This window comes from Acartia tonsa, chromosome 5 (assembly GCF_053477335.1).
Source record: "Acartia tonsa isolate MP-2025a chromosome 5, ASM5347733v1, whole genome shotgun sequence".
Lineage (NCBI taxonomy): Eukaryota > Metazoa > Arthropoda > Copepoda > Calanoida > Acartiidae > Acartia > Acartia tonsa.
The window spans coordinates 24,920,588-24,937,069 of NC_137264.1; positions in this window are offsets into that span (position 1 = coordinate 24,920,588).

The following is a 16,482-nucleotide window of genomic DNA, read 5'->3' on the forward strand; positions in this document are numbered from 1 at the left end:
TTTTTTTGTTAATATATACATTTAAGAATTGTCCTATCGATTTTGAATTCTGCATGATGATTCTGTAACAGTTAGGTACGATTTAGATAGCACAGCAACTCTATAATTGATACCAGAAAGTTCCTACGTTCATTTAAAACATGCTGTTTTTACTTTTTTGGCAAAAATATTTTCATCAAGATTCTTAAGAGATAAGATAATTGTGGATAAATTCATGAGAATAAAAACTACCTTCTATAGATAAAAGTTATCGGTTAAAAAGTTTGAACACGGCTAGTTTAAAATTTTAAATAAATGTTGAACAAAAGTCCCCAGTTTTAATGCCATGCAATAAGATTTTGAATTTGTTTATTTAGCAGGTAGAACTAATTGTAAGGCCTGAAATAATTTTTTTTTACCATTTTATAAAATTTGTTTAAACGTAAGCACACCCCAAATTGCGTCAATTGTTTAATACAATGCGTAATAAAATAAGAAATAATTATGCGTCATAAATTGTGAAATAAGTTTGTATTCTAACACGATTTAAAATTGAGAATTGTCTATTCATTGTAGTCTTAAATCATTTATTCCAGGGAGGGAGGGGACATTGGACTGTAAATTACACTGATACCCATAATTTTATAAAAGCATGTTGGCTCAATGACTTTAATATTTTATTAAAACTTGTTTAATTGGTTCAAGCTAGCAGTGTCCTAACTTTTCCACCAATGATTTTATGTATATAAGGGATAATTTGCTTTATCTTTCTTGGGGATGTACATCAATATATCGTCCGGCGTTAAATAAGGCAGATAATGCCGATGTACTGACTGATAAAAAAAATAAAAACTATAGAGTAGGTTCGCTCTACAAAAATTGTCTGTTTATATTGCTATTAGGCAATATATTACAACTTAATAAATGAATTCTTTTACATTTTGTTTTTTGTCTATAGTTATGAACAACGATTGCATACAAATGTAATACATTTATTTAAGTCTATGCAGTCTAAAGTATCTACGTATTTCTTTGATTCTATTCTATTTTTACAAAAAAATTTGTTAATATGAAAAAAAAACTTGGGGTAAAATTTTTATGTGGTTCAGAGACCTGCAGAATTAAGGTGGTGGATAACCCCCTCTTCACCCTCATGCAAAGACACTCCCCCCCCCAAAAAAAAAAAAAAAACAGCCGAGGTAAAAAAGGTCAAAACCCCTTTAAAAGGGAAAGGACGACTAGGGGTGTGTATTTACCACCCTGACAAAAAAAAATGCCACCCTCTTCTTGTCTTTATGACACCCCCTTAAAGCTCGTATCCAACTTTTGCGCACCTCCCTGGCAAAACCCTGTGCACGTCACGTCTTATGGATATTATTGTCATTGTGTGTGTGAGTGTGTGTGTTAAAGCGTGTTCCTAATAATATACACGGTACATTTGGTGAAATAGATTAGCTGGTGACCGTTATCCAATAGTCCGAGAATATGGATATACGCAAGGTTTTAAATGGTAAATTACCATTAAAATACTTCTCATAGTTGTATTAAAAGTTTGGTTTTGAAATCTCTTTGATTTGTACATTTAAAACTCCACATTTCTACATTTTTGCAAAACTCGAGAAATAAAACCACATGTACAGAATACATACTGTACAATATCGGACCCTGAATTTGCCTGTCATCCGATTAGCTACTTTACTTTTATAGCAGTTAAAGTTCATTCAAAGCAACAAAAGTAATTTACAGAAAGGGTAATTTTGTTTATCAGCATTGGGGTTTTAGATCCAAAATCTTATCCATTTGCTTAGCCCTTAAGAAACTTGAGAAGTGGTAAGTTGTTTTGTTAATGTCTTTATTATAGAACAGTTTTGGTCAGCTTTACATCAATCACAATTTATCAAATGATATGAATTTTAACCCTGAAAATAGCACAAAACCTAACAAATACCAATTATTGCCGATGTAGAATATACTACTATTTTAGTATTTGTTGTAATATTATATAAACACTGTTGTTTAAAGAGACAATCGATATATAATTACTTGGATGTTGCATGGATATTTTCGCCTACCTTAATAAAATGGTTCATCCAGCTAGCTTATAAATATAACAGTACCTCCCCTCCACTGCTTTAACCCTATTCCTTCCCCTCCTACTGGGGAAAAAGTCTTGACCAATTAATGAAGACTGGGATAACAACCTAAATAATAATTTTCCCTGTGATAATATCCACGTATACTATATCCATTAAAGAGACAATATAAACTGAAGATGTTGCAACTTCCTCTCTGTAATGTCCGGTCATTTTCATTCATAGATAGATACATGGCAGATAGATATATAGATAGATAATCATGGAGATAGAGAGATACACAGTGAGGTAGATAGATACATAGACAGGAAGATAGATAGATACACAGGGAGATAGATAGATAGATACACAGGGAGATAGATAGATAGATACACAGGGAGATAGATAGATAGATACACAGGGAGATAGATACACAGGGAGATAGATAGATAGATACACAGGGAGATAGTTAAATAGATACACAGAGAGATAGATAGATAGATACACAGGGAGATAGATATATAGATACACAGGGAGATAGATAGATAGATACACAGGGAAATAGAAAGATAGATACACAGGGATATAGATAGATAAATACACAGGGAGATAAATTAATTGTAATCGTGGAGATAGACAGAAAGATATAAAGCTAGAAAGTCATAAAAAAAAAGATAGATATATGATGATAAGGTTAGATAGATAGATAGATAATCTTGTAGATAGATGATATTACACGTGTCTTACTGTTCGTAAATTACTTCTAAATGTAGAATTTGGACAATTCTAACATTATTTTTGGTTAGGTTAGCAAAGATATGTATTTTGTTTGAAAATTGAAATTTAGGAAAAGGGTTTCAGAGTGTGAAATTGGTTTGAGTAAAAGCACCAAATAATCATTTAATGTTTTATATGCTCACTTGAGGTCCTTACTTTTTCCTCATATGTGAATTTCAACTGTTTCAACTGCAATTTACTGATAATCTCGCACTGAACCGATTGATTTATCAATGGATTTCATTTTTTTTTTACTTTAGATCAGATTAGGTCATATTGCATTGAGTATTGGGTAAGAGTAAGGACAAACATTTAAAGCATTGTAAGGGTCAAACTCCCACGCATAGACATAAGAAAAAAAAACAAATAGGTAAGTATCGCAATCAAACTTACGTACATTTCCTAGCAAAATCTATACAAAAATTTTAGTAGCTTAACTATCCTTCTTTTAGATATGTTATTGAAATATACTTTTTTACAGATGGATTTTGAAAAGTTTTAATTGACTACTAGTTTGTAAATTTTCAAAAAATAGGCATGAAAATTAGCGTAATTGTTACAACATCTAAATGAGAACCTATACTTAGTGCTTATTTATAACAGTGCAGTGTGGGGTGTCTTTTCACTTCAGCATATTGTCATATCTGAAAAGTGTTCAGATACGCTCAAAGGCAAAATTGCAATAAAATTGAAGGATTATGTCATAAGTGCAGTCACTAGTAATCATATAAAAGCAAACGGAAGCTTAAAGGTCCAGAGATGGTTTTAGGCTATTTTATTTAAATATATTCATTGAGATGGTATTAACTTCATACCCATTTCAATACAGCGCCTCTAGCGGCTAAATACTGAACTGAATGAGTTCTTCTTTTTAGGGAAGATTGATAGATGTCCCGGAATGGGTTTTAGGCTATTTTTCAAAAATATATTCAAGCTTTGAGATGGTAATTTATTTTTTTTTGTCCCTTCCTATCCATTTAAATACAGAGCCTTTAGCTGCTAGCAGTACAGTCACTAGAAATAATATTAAAGCAAAGGGAAGCTGAAAGGTAAGTTTTTAGGATTTTTTATTTAAATATATTGATTGAGATGGTTTTAAGCTTTTTTCTGTTCTTTCATAACCATTTAACCCTTTACAGTTGGGCCCCTTGCCGCACCTTAATCGGCCGGGTGGGGGGGGGGAGGGGTGGCATTCAACGCCCCCCCCCCTATTATCTCAGTTCCTATTAGAGCTAATTAGAGGGCTAATTTTTTTTGTGCAAGTCCCCTGTTTGATAATGAATTTCCGACCTTTTATAAGTCTAAGTCATTTTTCGCTTCCTTCACCCTTTTATTTAACAACCTTTGTTTTTAGGTCTTTTTTTACTTAAAAATTTCAAACGGCTGTAATTTTCTTATTTTTGAAGCTAAAAGAACATTTTTTTCCAGAAAATGTTTATCTTTATGTAAATTTTACATTATAAATATCAAAATATAAATTTCAGCGGCCGCAGCGGTACTTGGCAGCTGTCAGCCGCTGCAGTCGGCGGTCGGCGGGAAAACGGCGGCGGATCTTTATAAAATTTTAATACGTTATGTAGACATGTAAGAAAAGTTAAAGTTTAAAATTTGAAGTCTCTACGTCAATTATTGCAGGATCATACCTAGAACCTGAAAGTGACTTAAACACCTGTATTTCATATAAGGATGTACTACTATTGGATATTTTAGTATTTTGGTATGATAAAATGCTTTGTGTGTGGATGGGAAGCTGATATTTAATCTGTTGTATTAATTTTCTATTCTGATCTATTAATATGTTACTTTTTTTTCGATAGTGATTGAACACCCATAACAATACACACAAATTAAGTGTTATATAAATAAACAAGGATGACAACTTCCGTATAAAAAAAAACAAAGGGTGTTTAATCAAGCGACTTGTAAATAAAAATTAATCATATGTATAATAGTAATCATATAATTATAACATAAGTAAATAGCCTTAAACCATCTCTAGATCGATAATAAACCTTCTAGCTGTGGTATCATCAGTCCAGCCGTTTACAATATCTTACTGGTTATACATTTACACTTACAAACATGCTGCTACTTTAGGATAGCATAATTCAATTTATGATCTAATAACACATAATTCTGATCATTTTTAAAAAAATTCGTTACAATTTTTTAGATCAGCTGGATCTTTAAATCATTTTAGTGGTGATCCAGATCGGGATTAGCCGAATTTCAGCCAATCACAGCGCGGCATTTCATAAAATGCCGTGCTCTCATTGGTGGAAAGTTGGCTCACCCCGATCTGGCTCACCACTAAAATGATTTAAAGATCAAGCTTAGTAATATTATCAATATCAATAATATCACCCAAAGATTTTACTTTTGGATAGATAAAAATAAGTTACAAAAAAAATTTTGAAATATAAAAAGAACAAGTAGAGTATATTCTTGATACATATTGGTACTAGGAATCAAGGTCAAAAATTTCAGCTGTCTATCTGGAATAGCAGCTTTGAAATGTAACTTCACAAATCTCATAAATCAAGCACGTGACGTCATAAAAATAAGGGATTATCCATTTTTAAAAAAATTATTTTCTTTCCCACTTCTCATCTCATCGCTCATTTTTTTGACGTCACATGGCTGATTTTTGAGACACTTTGTGAAGTTACCTGAAGAATTAACGTTTCCTCCATTTTGTTACATACTGATGGACGGACGAACGGACGGAAAAAATAAGCAAAGAAAGCAATCCTGAGAGAATAATTGAAAAGCTATTAAACTGAAAAGTTTAACTTCCTCATCGTTTATGAAACAAGGACAAATATGTACAAAACGACCTACGAACAACCAACACATTGATTGAATGATTCTTTCCTAAAAGATGTAACTCGATGCTAATGTTCATCAACTCTTCTTTTCTATGAATATTAAATATCTAAAAAGTGATTAAACTCTATTCAGACAACCAACCCCTTTATTTCATCAATTTGTCTAAAAAATGGGGGGGAGGGTAATGACTTAAAAAGCTTAAACAGTGAGCAAAATGGTCTAAATATTGAGTTAGATTCTTGAAACTTGGTACATAAGCCTAGTTCTATAGGTAATACATATAAATGAGAAAAAACATTCTTGCCCCCCTCCCCCCCCCCTTAGAAGTCTATCAGTCCGTCCGTTTGGATAAACATTAAGACCTCAATAACTGTTAAACTGATTGGGTTCTGCTGTTTGGGGAATATACCTACTAGTCTTATTAAAGTTTTAGCTATTTTCATGGGAATTGCAACAGATGCAAGTGACAAAAACTTAATTTTGGAATAGCACTGTTGCTACCAAAAAAATGTTATAAATTGCCAGATTTAAAAAATATTTGCCATTTTTCTAGAAGGCTTCTGAAATTATCTAGAGTGTGTTATCATTATTTTCTTTTTAAAAATGATGGTGTTCCCACAAATTAAAATTTTATTTCATATTAGTAAGATAAAAGATCCTAGTTAAAAAGTTTTAAACACCACCACTTAAAAAAAGTATAATTAAAGATAAGGGGAGGGGGGGGGGGGTTAGTTTTTGTGATCATTTGTTTATTACTTTAGGTCAGTTTAGTTTTTATTGGCCCAAGAAAAAAAACTACCTCCCCACCCTCAAATTTGTACTTTTTGTTAACAATAGGGGGGGGGGGATGTGTGGTGTGTTCATTGCACTTTGAGGGAAAGCACCCATTATCTTTATATAAAGGTAACACGGAGTCTGTCTGTGTGTCTCTACTTTGTGGCAGGATCTCACTTTCCAACCGATTATCCAATATGGTTCCCCTTTACACTGAAACTTCGTATAGGCACAGGAAAGGGTTTTTAACTATGACACCATGGAAACTGTCCCAATTTTGTATAACTTTTGCGGAACATGTTCCAGTTACGTCATATTTTTCTTTCCCGAAAAAGGGAAGGGGGAAAGAAAAAAAAGGGAAGGGGGAAGAAAAAAGAGATGGGAGAAAAGGGGGTTTTCCCCATCTCTTTTGAAGAGATTTTCTTCCCCCCTTTCCTTTTTCGGGAAAGAAAAATATGACGTAACTGGAACATGTTCCGCAAAAGTTATACAAAATTGGGACAGTTTCCATGGTGTCTTTAATGACATATTTATGAAGGTTACCTCTACCTTCCCCCAAAGAAATCAAATAGAACAAATAAAAAAAGTTTATCGGAAAGGTTCCAACGCCGAAAAAAAAGTGTTTTTAGCCAACGGCAAATATAAAGATTGCAAAAATTTGTTGTGCAAATCAGAGAAAAATAGATAGACAATATACCTCCTGTGGTTACTTCTAATATATAATCTCTGTTTCAGTATGGCCTCGAATCCGATTAATTTCAGCTTGATTAGAACCATTTCTTAACCATACTGATCGTATAGCATTATTGAAAGCAATTTTTCACGTAAAATAAAATAAAAATCTTTTAATCAAACCCTCAGGGTCCAAAGAACAGACATTGATCCTATATTTTTAAAAATTTTCTATCCTTGGAAAACTGTCTATAATACGATGCATTAAATAACTAATATCATATATTACTAAAAAATGTAAGAAAAGCGTTTCTGTAAAAAAATCTTAATTTATTTGTCCTTATTTCCCTTAAAATAAGACAAAAAATAGAAAGCTATTTTCAGTAGAAAATTTGTTACTTATCATTTTTTACAGTTTTTTCTGTCTGGCAGCGAAGCTGCCTTATGAGTTGTTTTGTCTTTACCTTTTTTTTAAAGAAGATCATTTATGTACAGAAAAATTTGGGTAATATAGTGTATTTAGCTTTTCATTCTTAGCTCAACCTAACCTAACATATACACATTTTGTTTTTACCAACTTTTACAACTGCTTTGCTTCTCTTGGACGTTATCGTAACTGTTTATCGTTATTTTTCAATTTTTAAAAGATGGTAATTTTTTATTTGCTATGCTTTTGATTTTTAGATTGCTACTTCACTTTTCTTTAAATATGGTTCTCTTCACTTAAAAAACTGGTGGCTTTGCCCCATGTATTTAGGAGGGACTCTGTATTCGAAGTGGGGATTAGTGGACTAAAGAGATTCCAAAATCAACCCTTTTTCAATATAGACTAAAACCAAACCCGGAAAAATGTAAAACTTCTGTATAATGAAGAACTTAATCGGTTCAGTGGTTAGCGAGATATTACTGTACCGAATAAGTTCTTTATCTTAGGAAAGCTTCTAATTAATCCAAGGATGGTTTTAAGCTATTTTTATGTGCATTCACTGTCATTAAATGCTATGGGAACAGCCTGTAGTTGCTGAATGTACTTGAATTGTTTTTGTTTTCACCCAAAGAACTATAATAGCATTTTTACAAAATCTAAATTTTTATCTAAAAATGAATAAAATTAAGCAAATAATTAAATTCTTTAATGGATTTAATTTGAAAGCATTTAAATTCAAAGAAATAAATCCATCATTTATTTATTTATGAACCTTCATAAAAGATTATTCAGGCGAAATGATTACAATTTTAGGATATTTTTAAATTAAATTATCGGGAGAGAGACATTTTACTGTAGAAAAAAACTGTTACCCAAAGTTTTGGAAACAAGTTATCCTATTCGCGTCGTTGGCTTAGGAAAGCCTTGTATTAGTTATTACAGCATTAGTTTAGTTATTAAGAAGAATAATAGCTTAGATCCCCCACATAATTTTTTTCCTCTTAACCCTTACAGATCGGGGTGGGAGGCTCCAAGAGCCCCCCCCTCTAGTTTTTCCAATCTCATTTTTTTGTAGGTAAGATGGAGAGCTGTAACTTCATGACTTTTTAAGTTTAGTAATTATACGTCGGCAAGAGTTGATTTTTTTTGGATATCTGGTCTGTGTCGGTCGTGGTGTCCGGTCAAAGTCGGTTGGGTAGCAAAAAAATTTGAAAAAAATAAATCCTAATTTCTACATTATGACTTTTGTGTATAAGGTAGAAACCTAAAATTTTTTGGTGAATACTTAGATGTCAATTACCTTCTAAGAAAAGTGGTGTTATGACCGTTTGACCGCTCCCTGACCGACTTTATGACCGATGTCATGAATATCGTGGCTTCTATTACAGCTAGAGACCTTTTTTTTGGTAAATCCTTGAGCAATAATAAACAGATAAAAATATTAATTTGCGCCGCCAACCGCCGTTTTACCGCCGTAACCAACGAAAATGGCGGTTTCTGTTATTTGCCGTTTTTCGGCGATGATCAGAAAAAGTAATTCCTCCCCCCCCCCCTCCGATCTATTAAGGTGGGAATTGGGGCCCGATCTGTAAGGGTTAAAGAAATAGCTTAGTTGAATATAAAGCTAAATACCTGTCTAAGTGTTCTAATACAGCCTTTCTGTAATAATTTTGTAATAAAGATATTTTGCAAGTTTAGAGATTTTAAGTATCACACAACCAGACAGAAAAATATTATATTTACATTAGAATAACAAAGATTAACGTCCGAACGGTCTTTTTTTAAATTTCGGCATCGTGTTAGTAAGCTTAATCCAGGTAAATTTATTTGACTTCTGCCTATCAATAGAAGTTTTACATAAAACAAGGAAAATTATATCCTTAGGTAAACCGGCAACAGTATAATAGTTATTTCTCGCATCGTATAAAAAAAAACAGCTTTCCGCAGTTTTTTAGCCTCGAGATGCCGAAGGCACGCGCTAAAAAAACTGGTTTTAATCTTATGATTGTCCATTTTTTTATTCGTTGAAACTGGATATAGTATGATGCTAGACATATTTTTTTTCATATGGAGGAAACCCGGTTTTAATCCACCAGATATTAATCGGTTTCGAATAAATACGAGAAAAAAATATAATGTATTATACTATATAATCTGCGATCTCCTGCCTGTATTCAAAGAGGGAGGAAGGGGTTGAAAAATAGCTAAAAAATAAAAATATTATTTAGATTTAAACTAAGAAACAAAAATCGCTTAAAACTATCCTCGGACTTTTATAAAAATCGCCTAAACGGAAGAGCTCATTTAAAAGCGTATTTAATAATTTTATCTTTTTAGTGCTTTTTAGTCAAAAATATTATTGTTATTGCTGCGCTACTTATGGACATAATTAACCTAGTTATAGTCTAAATTTGTTAGTGCTTTTTTATAGCGAAGATTTTCTACATTTCCGGTTGGTCAATACGTCAGTTTGAATCGTCTTATCTGCTTCAAACTTGATGATTTTTTTTAACTATAAGGTAAAATTTACAAAGTAATGCAACCCTTCAATTATTACCAAAAAGCTTTGCAGATTCAGTCTAAAAATTAATCTTGTATTAAAACCAGTAATAAGGTTTAGCTAACTAGCGAAATAAATCTAAAATAATATTTGGGGACAGATATCAAATCACGAAAAAAAACAGCTAAAATTACCAAATAGTTTTTTTCGAATTGATTCAGTCATTGGTTACAATTTTGTGTCTGAATTACAAAAATATATTCCTTCTCCAAGTGCTGACACTATATAAGCATCAAAATTCCTTTTACGACTTATTTGATGAGCTTCGCTTTTATGGATGTTGTCATCCTTGTTTATTAGATAAACCGCGTGTGAGAACCCTAAAAGCATTGTCTGTTAATGTCCCTTGAGCCCGGAGGGCTACATTCATCGAAGCTGTGGGTGAAATCCCTCAGTCTACAAGCAGTAACATCAACCCCCCCCCCCCCCCCCTCCATAAAAAAATATATGGATGGTGGATTTTCTAGATATCAGGTTAACTTGAATGCAATAATTTTTTAATAATGGAAAGAAAACGAAAAAGTGAGTTTCGTCGTATTTTTACAGTGTTTTTTATCCTATTTCTAGCCCCTGCGGGGAGCTCCAACCTTGCGCGGCAATCATTTACATGTATATAATCCAACCTAACCTAAAATAACCTATCAAAAGCTATTGAAAATACGACGAGACCCGCTACTACGTTTTCTTTCTATGATCCAATTATTCTTTTACACTTAGCTTTATAACCACGTTATCTCATTGGTAGGCTCAAAATATTTGAGTACTTTTATCAAATCTTAGTTGGTTGGTTTAAATTGGCATACTTTTTCTATACTTTTGAATTTATAACGTTAATCTACAGAAAAGGTAATTTCTAAGTCACCATTACAGATTGAGATATGTATCAATTTATCGTCCAGTGTCTTATCTCTTAAAATCACTAATTATTTGACCAATAAAATAATTAAATATTGCTCAATATAAAACATGTATTACCAGGTAATTATGATTTTAAACAAAACAAAAACTATTTTACTTCCTTTCATTGCATGTTCAGTCGATTTATATCATTTTCTTCGGAAGCTAGAAGTTTTGGACAAAAAGATTAGGATATAGAGAAGCATAGCTAATGATTTCAACAAGGATGACAACATCCATAAAGCTCAAAAATCAACAAAGAGTAAATACACTGAATATTCATTTAGCTAAAATCAGACAAAATGATAGATTAGACAGGCAAATAGATGGATGGATAGATAGATAGATAGTCACACATACATATAGACAGTTTTCAAAGAAGGATCAATATACAGATAGATACACCAACAAGTATCAATACTGACAGATATATATACCTACAGATAAATAGACAAGATAGATATACAGACCGAAAAAAGGCAAACAAACAAAAAGATATACAGAGAGATAGATAGACAGATAGATAGATAGATAGATAGATAGATAGATAGATAGATAGATAGATAGATAGATAGATAGATAGACAGACAGATAGATAGATAGATAGACAGACAGATAGACAGAAAGATAGACTCACATAAAGAGATACTAGGAAAAATAATTTACTCTACAGATTACGATTAAGAAACCGAATTATGTACTAAATATTTTGAAGAAGGTTGAATTATTTTTTATTGACCTATCCGTAAAACCCTGTGTGTCTCTGTATTTTCAAAGTAGGCCCAGGGCATATTATTGAATGTAAAGAGCTATGCCAGAGCACTGTTTATATAAAGTTGCCAATAATTATAATATGTAAGAAACTCTTCAATAAATATACCTCTATATATACCTCTACCTTATTAGGGAAGTTTCAAATTGGTTTAGCCTTTCTTAATTTGCTTTAGAGGTATGAGGGGGAGGGGTATGGGTATTACAGCCTCCCATTAGAGACTACCTCACTCATAATTTTACTTTTTACAGGTGGCTTGAACTCAATTACTTACATATTCTAGTTCAAGAAAGCGTCACTTCTTGCAAAAGTAAGGGGGGTTGATACACCACCTAGATCATCTTAATCATCTTTGATAGGGGTCTTCCTTCATCCTGATACAGCCTACTTTAAGAGTTAAAAAAAAGCCAAATAAAAAAATAACTCTCTAATTAAAGGTTTTTTTAAGAGGGGTGTAAAACCTAAATTGGAGGGGGGGGGGGTGGATTAAAATTTTCGCGTACTCTACGAGCACCCTCTGCGCAAAACCTTGTACAGGTTAACCTAAATAGCAGATTTTAATATGAAATATTTGCTATCCTGCTTGGACATCCTTAAAGCTCCAAAAACTGAAAGAAGTATTGTTGAAATTACATAATGATTTCCGGTCGTCGGTAAGGAATATTCAGTGTAAGGTGACAAAAGTTGTTCATTTTTTTGACAATACCTGCTAAAACTAAACAAATATGTAGTTGTGTTAAATATTAAAATTTATGTATATCAATGTATTTAAACATCCCCCCCCCCCTGCTGATTTATTGTCTCCTGCTAAAAAATCCCTTTCAGTTTACTTTTAACATCCAACTAAACTCAAGGTTTATCATATCATTTTCTTCTTTTTTTAGCAACATTTTCTGCCTTTATAGTTCTACAAATTTCTTTATTTTTACCTATCTTTTTAATAAGTAAATTAAATTAATATGATTTATGTCATTTAGACTGAAGAGGGTGCAATGTCCACCGAAATATATTTCAATAAAAAATAACTAAGAAGTATCAAAGACTTTTTCACTCAGTGAATTTATCACTTTTTATGTCACTTCGCGCTATGGTCAATAGTTTTTTTTTTTTTTTGAAAAATATGTGTGTTCAAATTCCCCTGCCCCTTTACCTCATAAAAGTTGTTGAAATTCAATTGTTCATAATTTTCGTTTCTCTAATTATTCCTATGTGACGGAATAAAATCTTCGTCTGCAAGAGGGTTCTTTTTAAGTTGGACGGATTGACTTCCTAGAGAAATAATCATAGCTATCATTTAAAACCTTTAAGTATGATATTCTTGGCGAATTTAGCCAAAAAAATCTATATACCTAATTTGATTAATATTTTTGAAAACTATTGACACTTTTCTAGGAAAAAATGTGATTTTAAATAACTCTTTTTTTTACCTTTTTTGTGTTTCTCTTTATATTTTTCAACTGTTTTTTTGTCTTTCGTTTATATCTCCTTTTTTAATTTTAACTTATTAAACCATCTTTATTTTTCTCCCTCTTTACAAAAGAGAAGTATTTCAACGTTTAAGGAACGGTTCGGACAGTCTGATCGTTAATTTAGGCATGTTAGAATCACCCTTCCCATTTAAAACTTTATTCTTAAAAGAATTAAGTACACTTATAAAAGCGTAGCAACTATATAATCTATACCGAACAATCAATTACTAAATCTTAACCATAGTTTTCAATCCGTGTATGACCTTCTAACCGACCATACAAGTTATATAAGAAATTGAAAACTTAATTAGATTATTAGCCTTTTATTTATCAGAATGAAATAATTATGTAGATATTGATTTGCAAGTAATAGAACAATAACTTTGATAATTGAACTAATTTAAGTACTAAACGAAATTTGTTTTTAAAAACCTACAGCATACTTCATTCCTATTTAACATAACTATTCCAAATTCCTGAAAAAATTACTGCTTTTTTCACAATCAAAAAGTCTACCGTTGTTTTAGTTCATTGTTTACATATAAAATTAAATTTAAATTACATATTATGCATATATGTCTATCTATCTATCTATCTGTATATCTATCTATCTATCTATCTATCTATCTATCTATCTATCTATCTATCTATCTATCTATCTATCTATCTATCTATCTATCTATCTATCTATCTATCTATCTATGTATCTATCTATGTATCTATCTATCTATCTATCTATCTATCTATATATCTATCTATCTATCTATCTATCTATCTATCTATCTATCTATCTATCTATCTATCTATCTATCTATCTATCTATCTATCTATCTATCTATCTATCTATCTATCTATCTATCTATCTATCTATCTATCTATCTATCTATCTATCTATCTATCTATCTATCTATCTATCTATCTATCTATCTATCTATCTATCTATCTATCTATCTATCTATCTATCTATTTATCTATTTATCTATCTATCTATCTATCTATCTATCTATCTATCTATCTATCTATCTATCTATCTATCTATCTATAATCAGAGACATTATCTTTTCTAATTAAATTTAAATTGACCCTCCCATTTTTCTTCCCCTTTGGCTTGTTCTATTGCAGGGATCTTAAGGATAAGACAATTGATGATAAGTAGATGTAAACCCTCATATATGATAAAAAATGCCCTTAATTTAGATTTAAATTATTGGTTGAAAAGTTTATACTGTAAATAAAAATGACTATTCAAGATTTAACAAAAGTTGTAAGCCATGAAATGAGATAATGTTGTTTTTAAAACTTTGGGAACCAGCACAATTTACAGTTCACTTTCCCCTCCCTTCCTGGGTTATTGCTTCCAATATTTTGTATGCTTCCAAACTGTAATTTTTAAGCAGTTAAAGTTTGCGATGAGCATGTTTGTTATTTTTTTTATAATTTCACTTGCTATTTTATTATGTCTATCTTCTATGATTTCCTGGGATCTTAAGGGATAAGACTCAGTTATCCGCGACTATGAAAATTCATCATATTAATTCCTGTTTTGTTGGCCCAGTGTGTGGATAATTGAACGCTAGTTACACTTGACTTAAATTTTAAGTAATCACATATTACACCTGACTAAAAGCAAGTAATTTAAATGTTTGAATGTGTATCGGGGTTGAGGTGTTTGCAAAAAAATTTAAATAAAAGAACCCTAGACAAAAATGGATATTAATCTAAGAATATTTATTTCTCGCATCGTTTTATAAACAGCTTTCCGCGGATATAAAATGTACAATTTAAAGTTTAAAATAGTTTTGTAAGTCCCAAGGTCGGCCAAAGGCTCGGGCTTACAAAACTGTAGTTGATCTCATGATTTTTATTTTAATATTCGTGGAAATTTGTCTATAATACGAATCTATACATTATTTTACAGTCTGGCTGAGAAGCGGTTCCAAACCGGTTTCAAAGCCATTCTGGGGGGAAAATTAGATAATTTTAGTTTGTAGTACTTTTATAAACAATTTAAAGATATATCCTGAAAGAAAACAATTGTAAAATAGAATATCTTTATGTTTAGAAATAAAAATAAAAAGGTAAAAACAACAAAAATATGATCAATTTATAGATATTAAGATTATATTTTGTCAGGAAATGTGTCTAAACTACTTGAAATGAATGTTTAATATTACAATGGAATAACAGAAAACCTATGTGAAGTTCCCCTAATTAAAGAACATAATCATAATTCAGACAAACAAATAAACTTTCCTTAGTGTATGAGTGTATAAGTAGATAAAAAAAGTGTTTTTATTTGATTTTATAGCAGCTCTGTTGTTTTTAAAAAAATAGATTTTGCAGTTTTGTATTACAATCTTACGGCAATGGGTTGTGATTTTAATTGATTTTATTAGGCCAGGTCTACACACAAATTTTATTAGGTCTCTGCATAGTAATGGCAGGGTCGCGCAGACAGAGTTGTCAAATTTTCATTTTTGGATTATAATAATAAATCTTGATTGTATTGTTAAAACTTTTAAATCAATATTTTTCATCTAAACAAAGTGAAATATTGGGGTGTGTGCATTTTCCTATCCCATGAAAGCAAAATATTTGAGATTATGTATATTACTATGGTATTTTGTTCATTTTCTATTTTGATCTTATATCATAGCTCAGTTTAAAAGAATTTTGGCATCCCTGAATACATGCCAGGGTCTCTAGATGTCGCACACAACAAAAATTCTGGCTCCCTTAATGCATGTCAGGGTCTCCAGATGTCACACACGCATACACAACTATAATTCTGGCATCCCTGACTACATGTCAGGGTCTCCAGATGTCACACACGCACACACAACTATAGTTCTGGCATCCCTGATTACATGTCAGTGTCTCCAGATGTTGAACATGTACACTACAATAATTCTGACATCCCTAAATGCATGTCAGGGTCTCCAGATGTTGAACATGTACACTACAATAATTCTGGCATCCCTGGATACATGTCAGTGTCTCCAGATGTTTAACATGTACACTAAAATAATTCTGACATCCCTGAATACATGTCAAGGTCTCCAGATGTTGAACATGTACACTACAATAATTCTGACATTCCTGAATACATGTCAGGGTCTCCAGATGTTAAACATGTACACTAAATAATTCTGGCATCCCTGAATACATATCAGTGTCTCCAGATGTTGAACATGTACACTACAATAATTCTGGCATCCCTGGATACATGTCATTGTCTCCAGATGTTGAACATG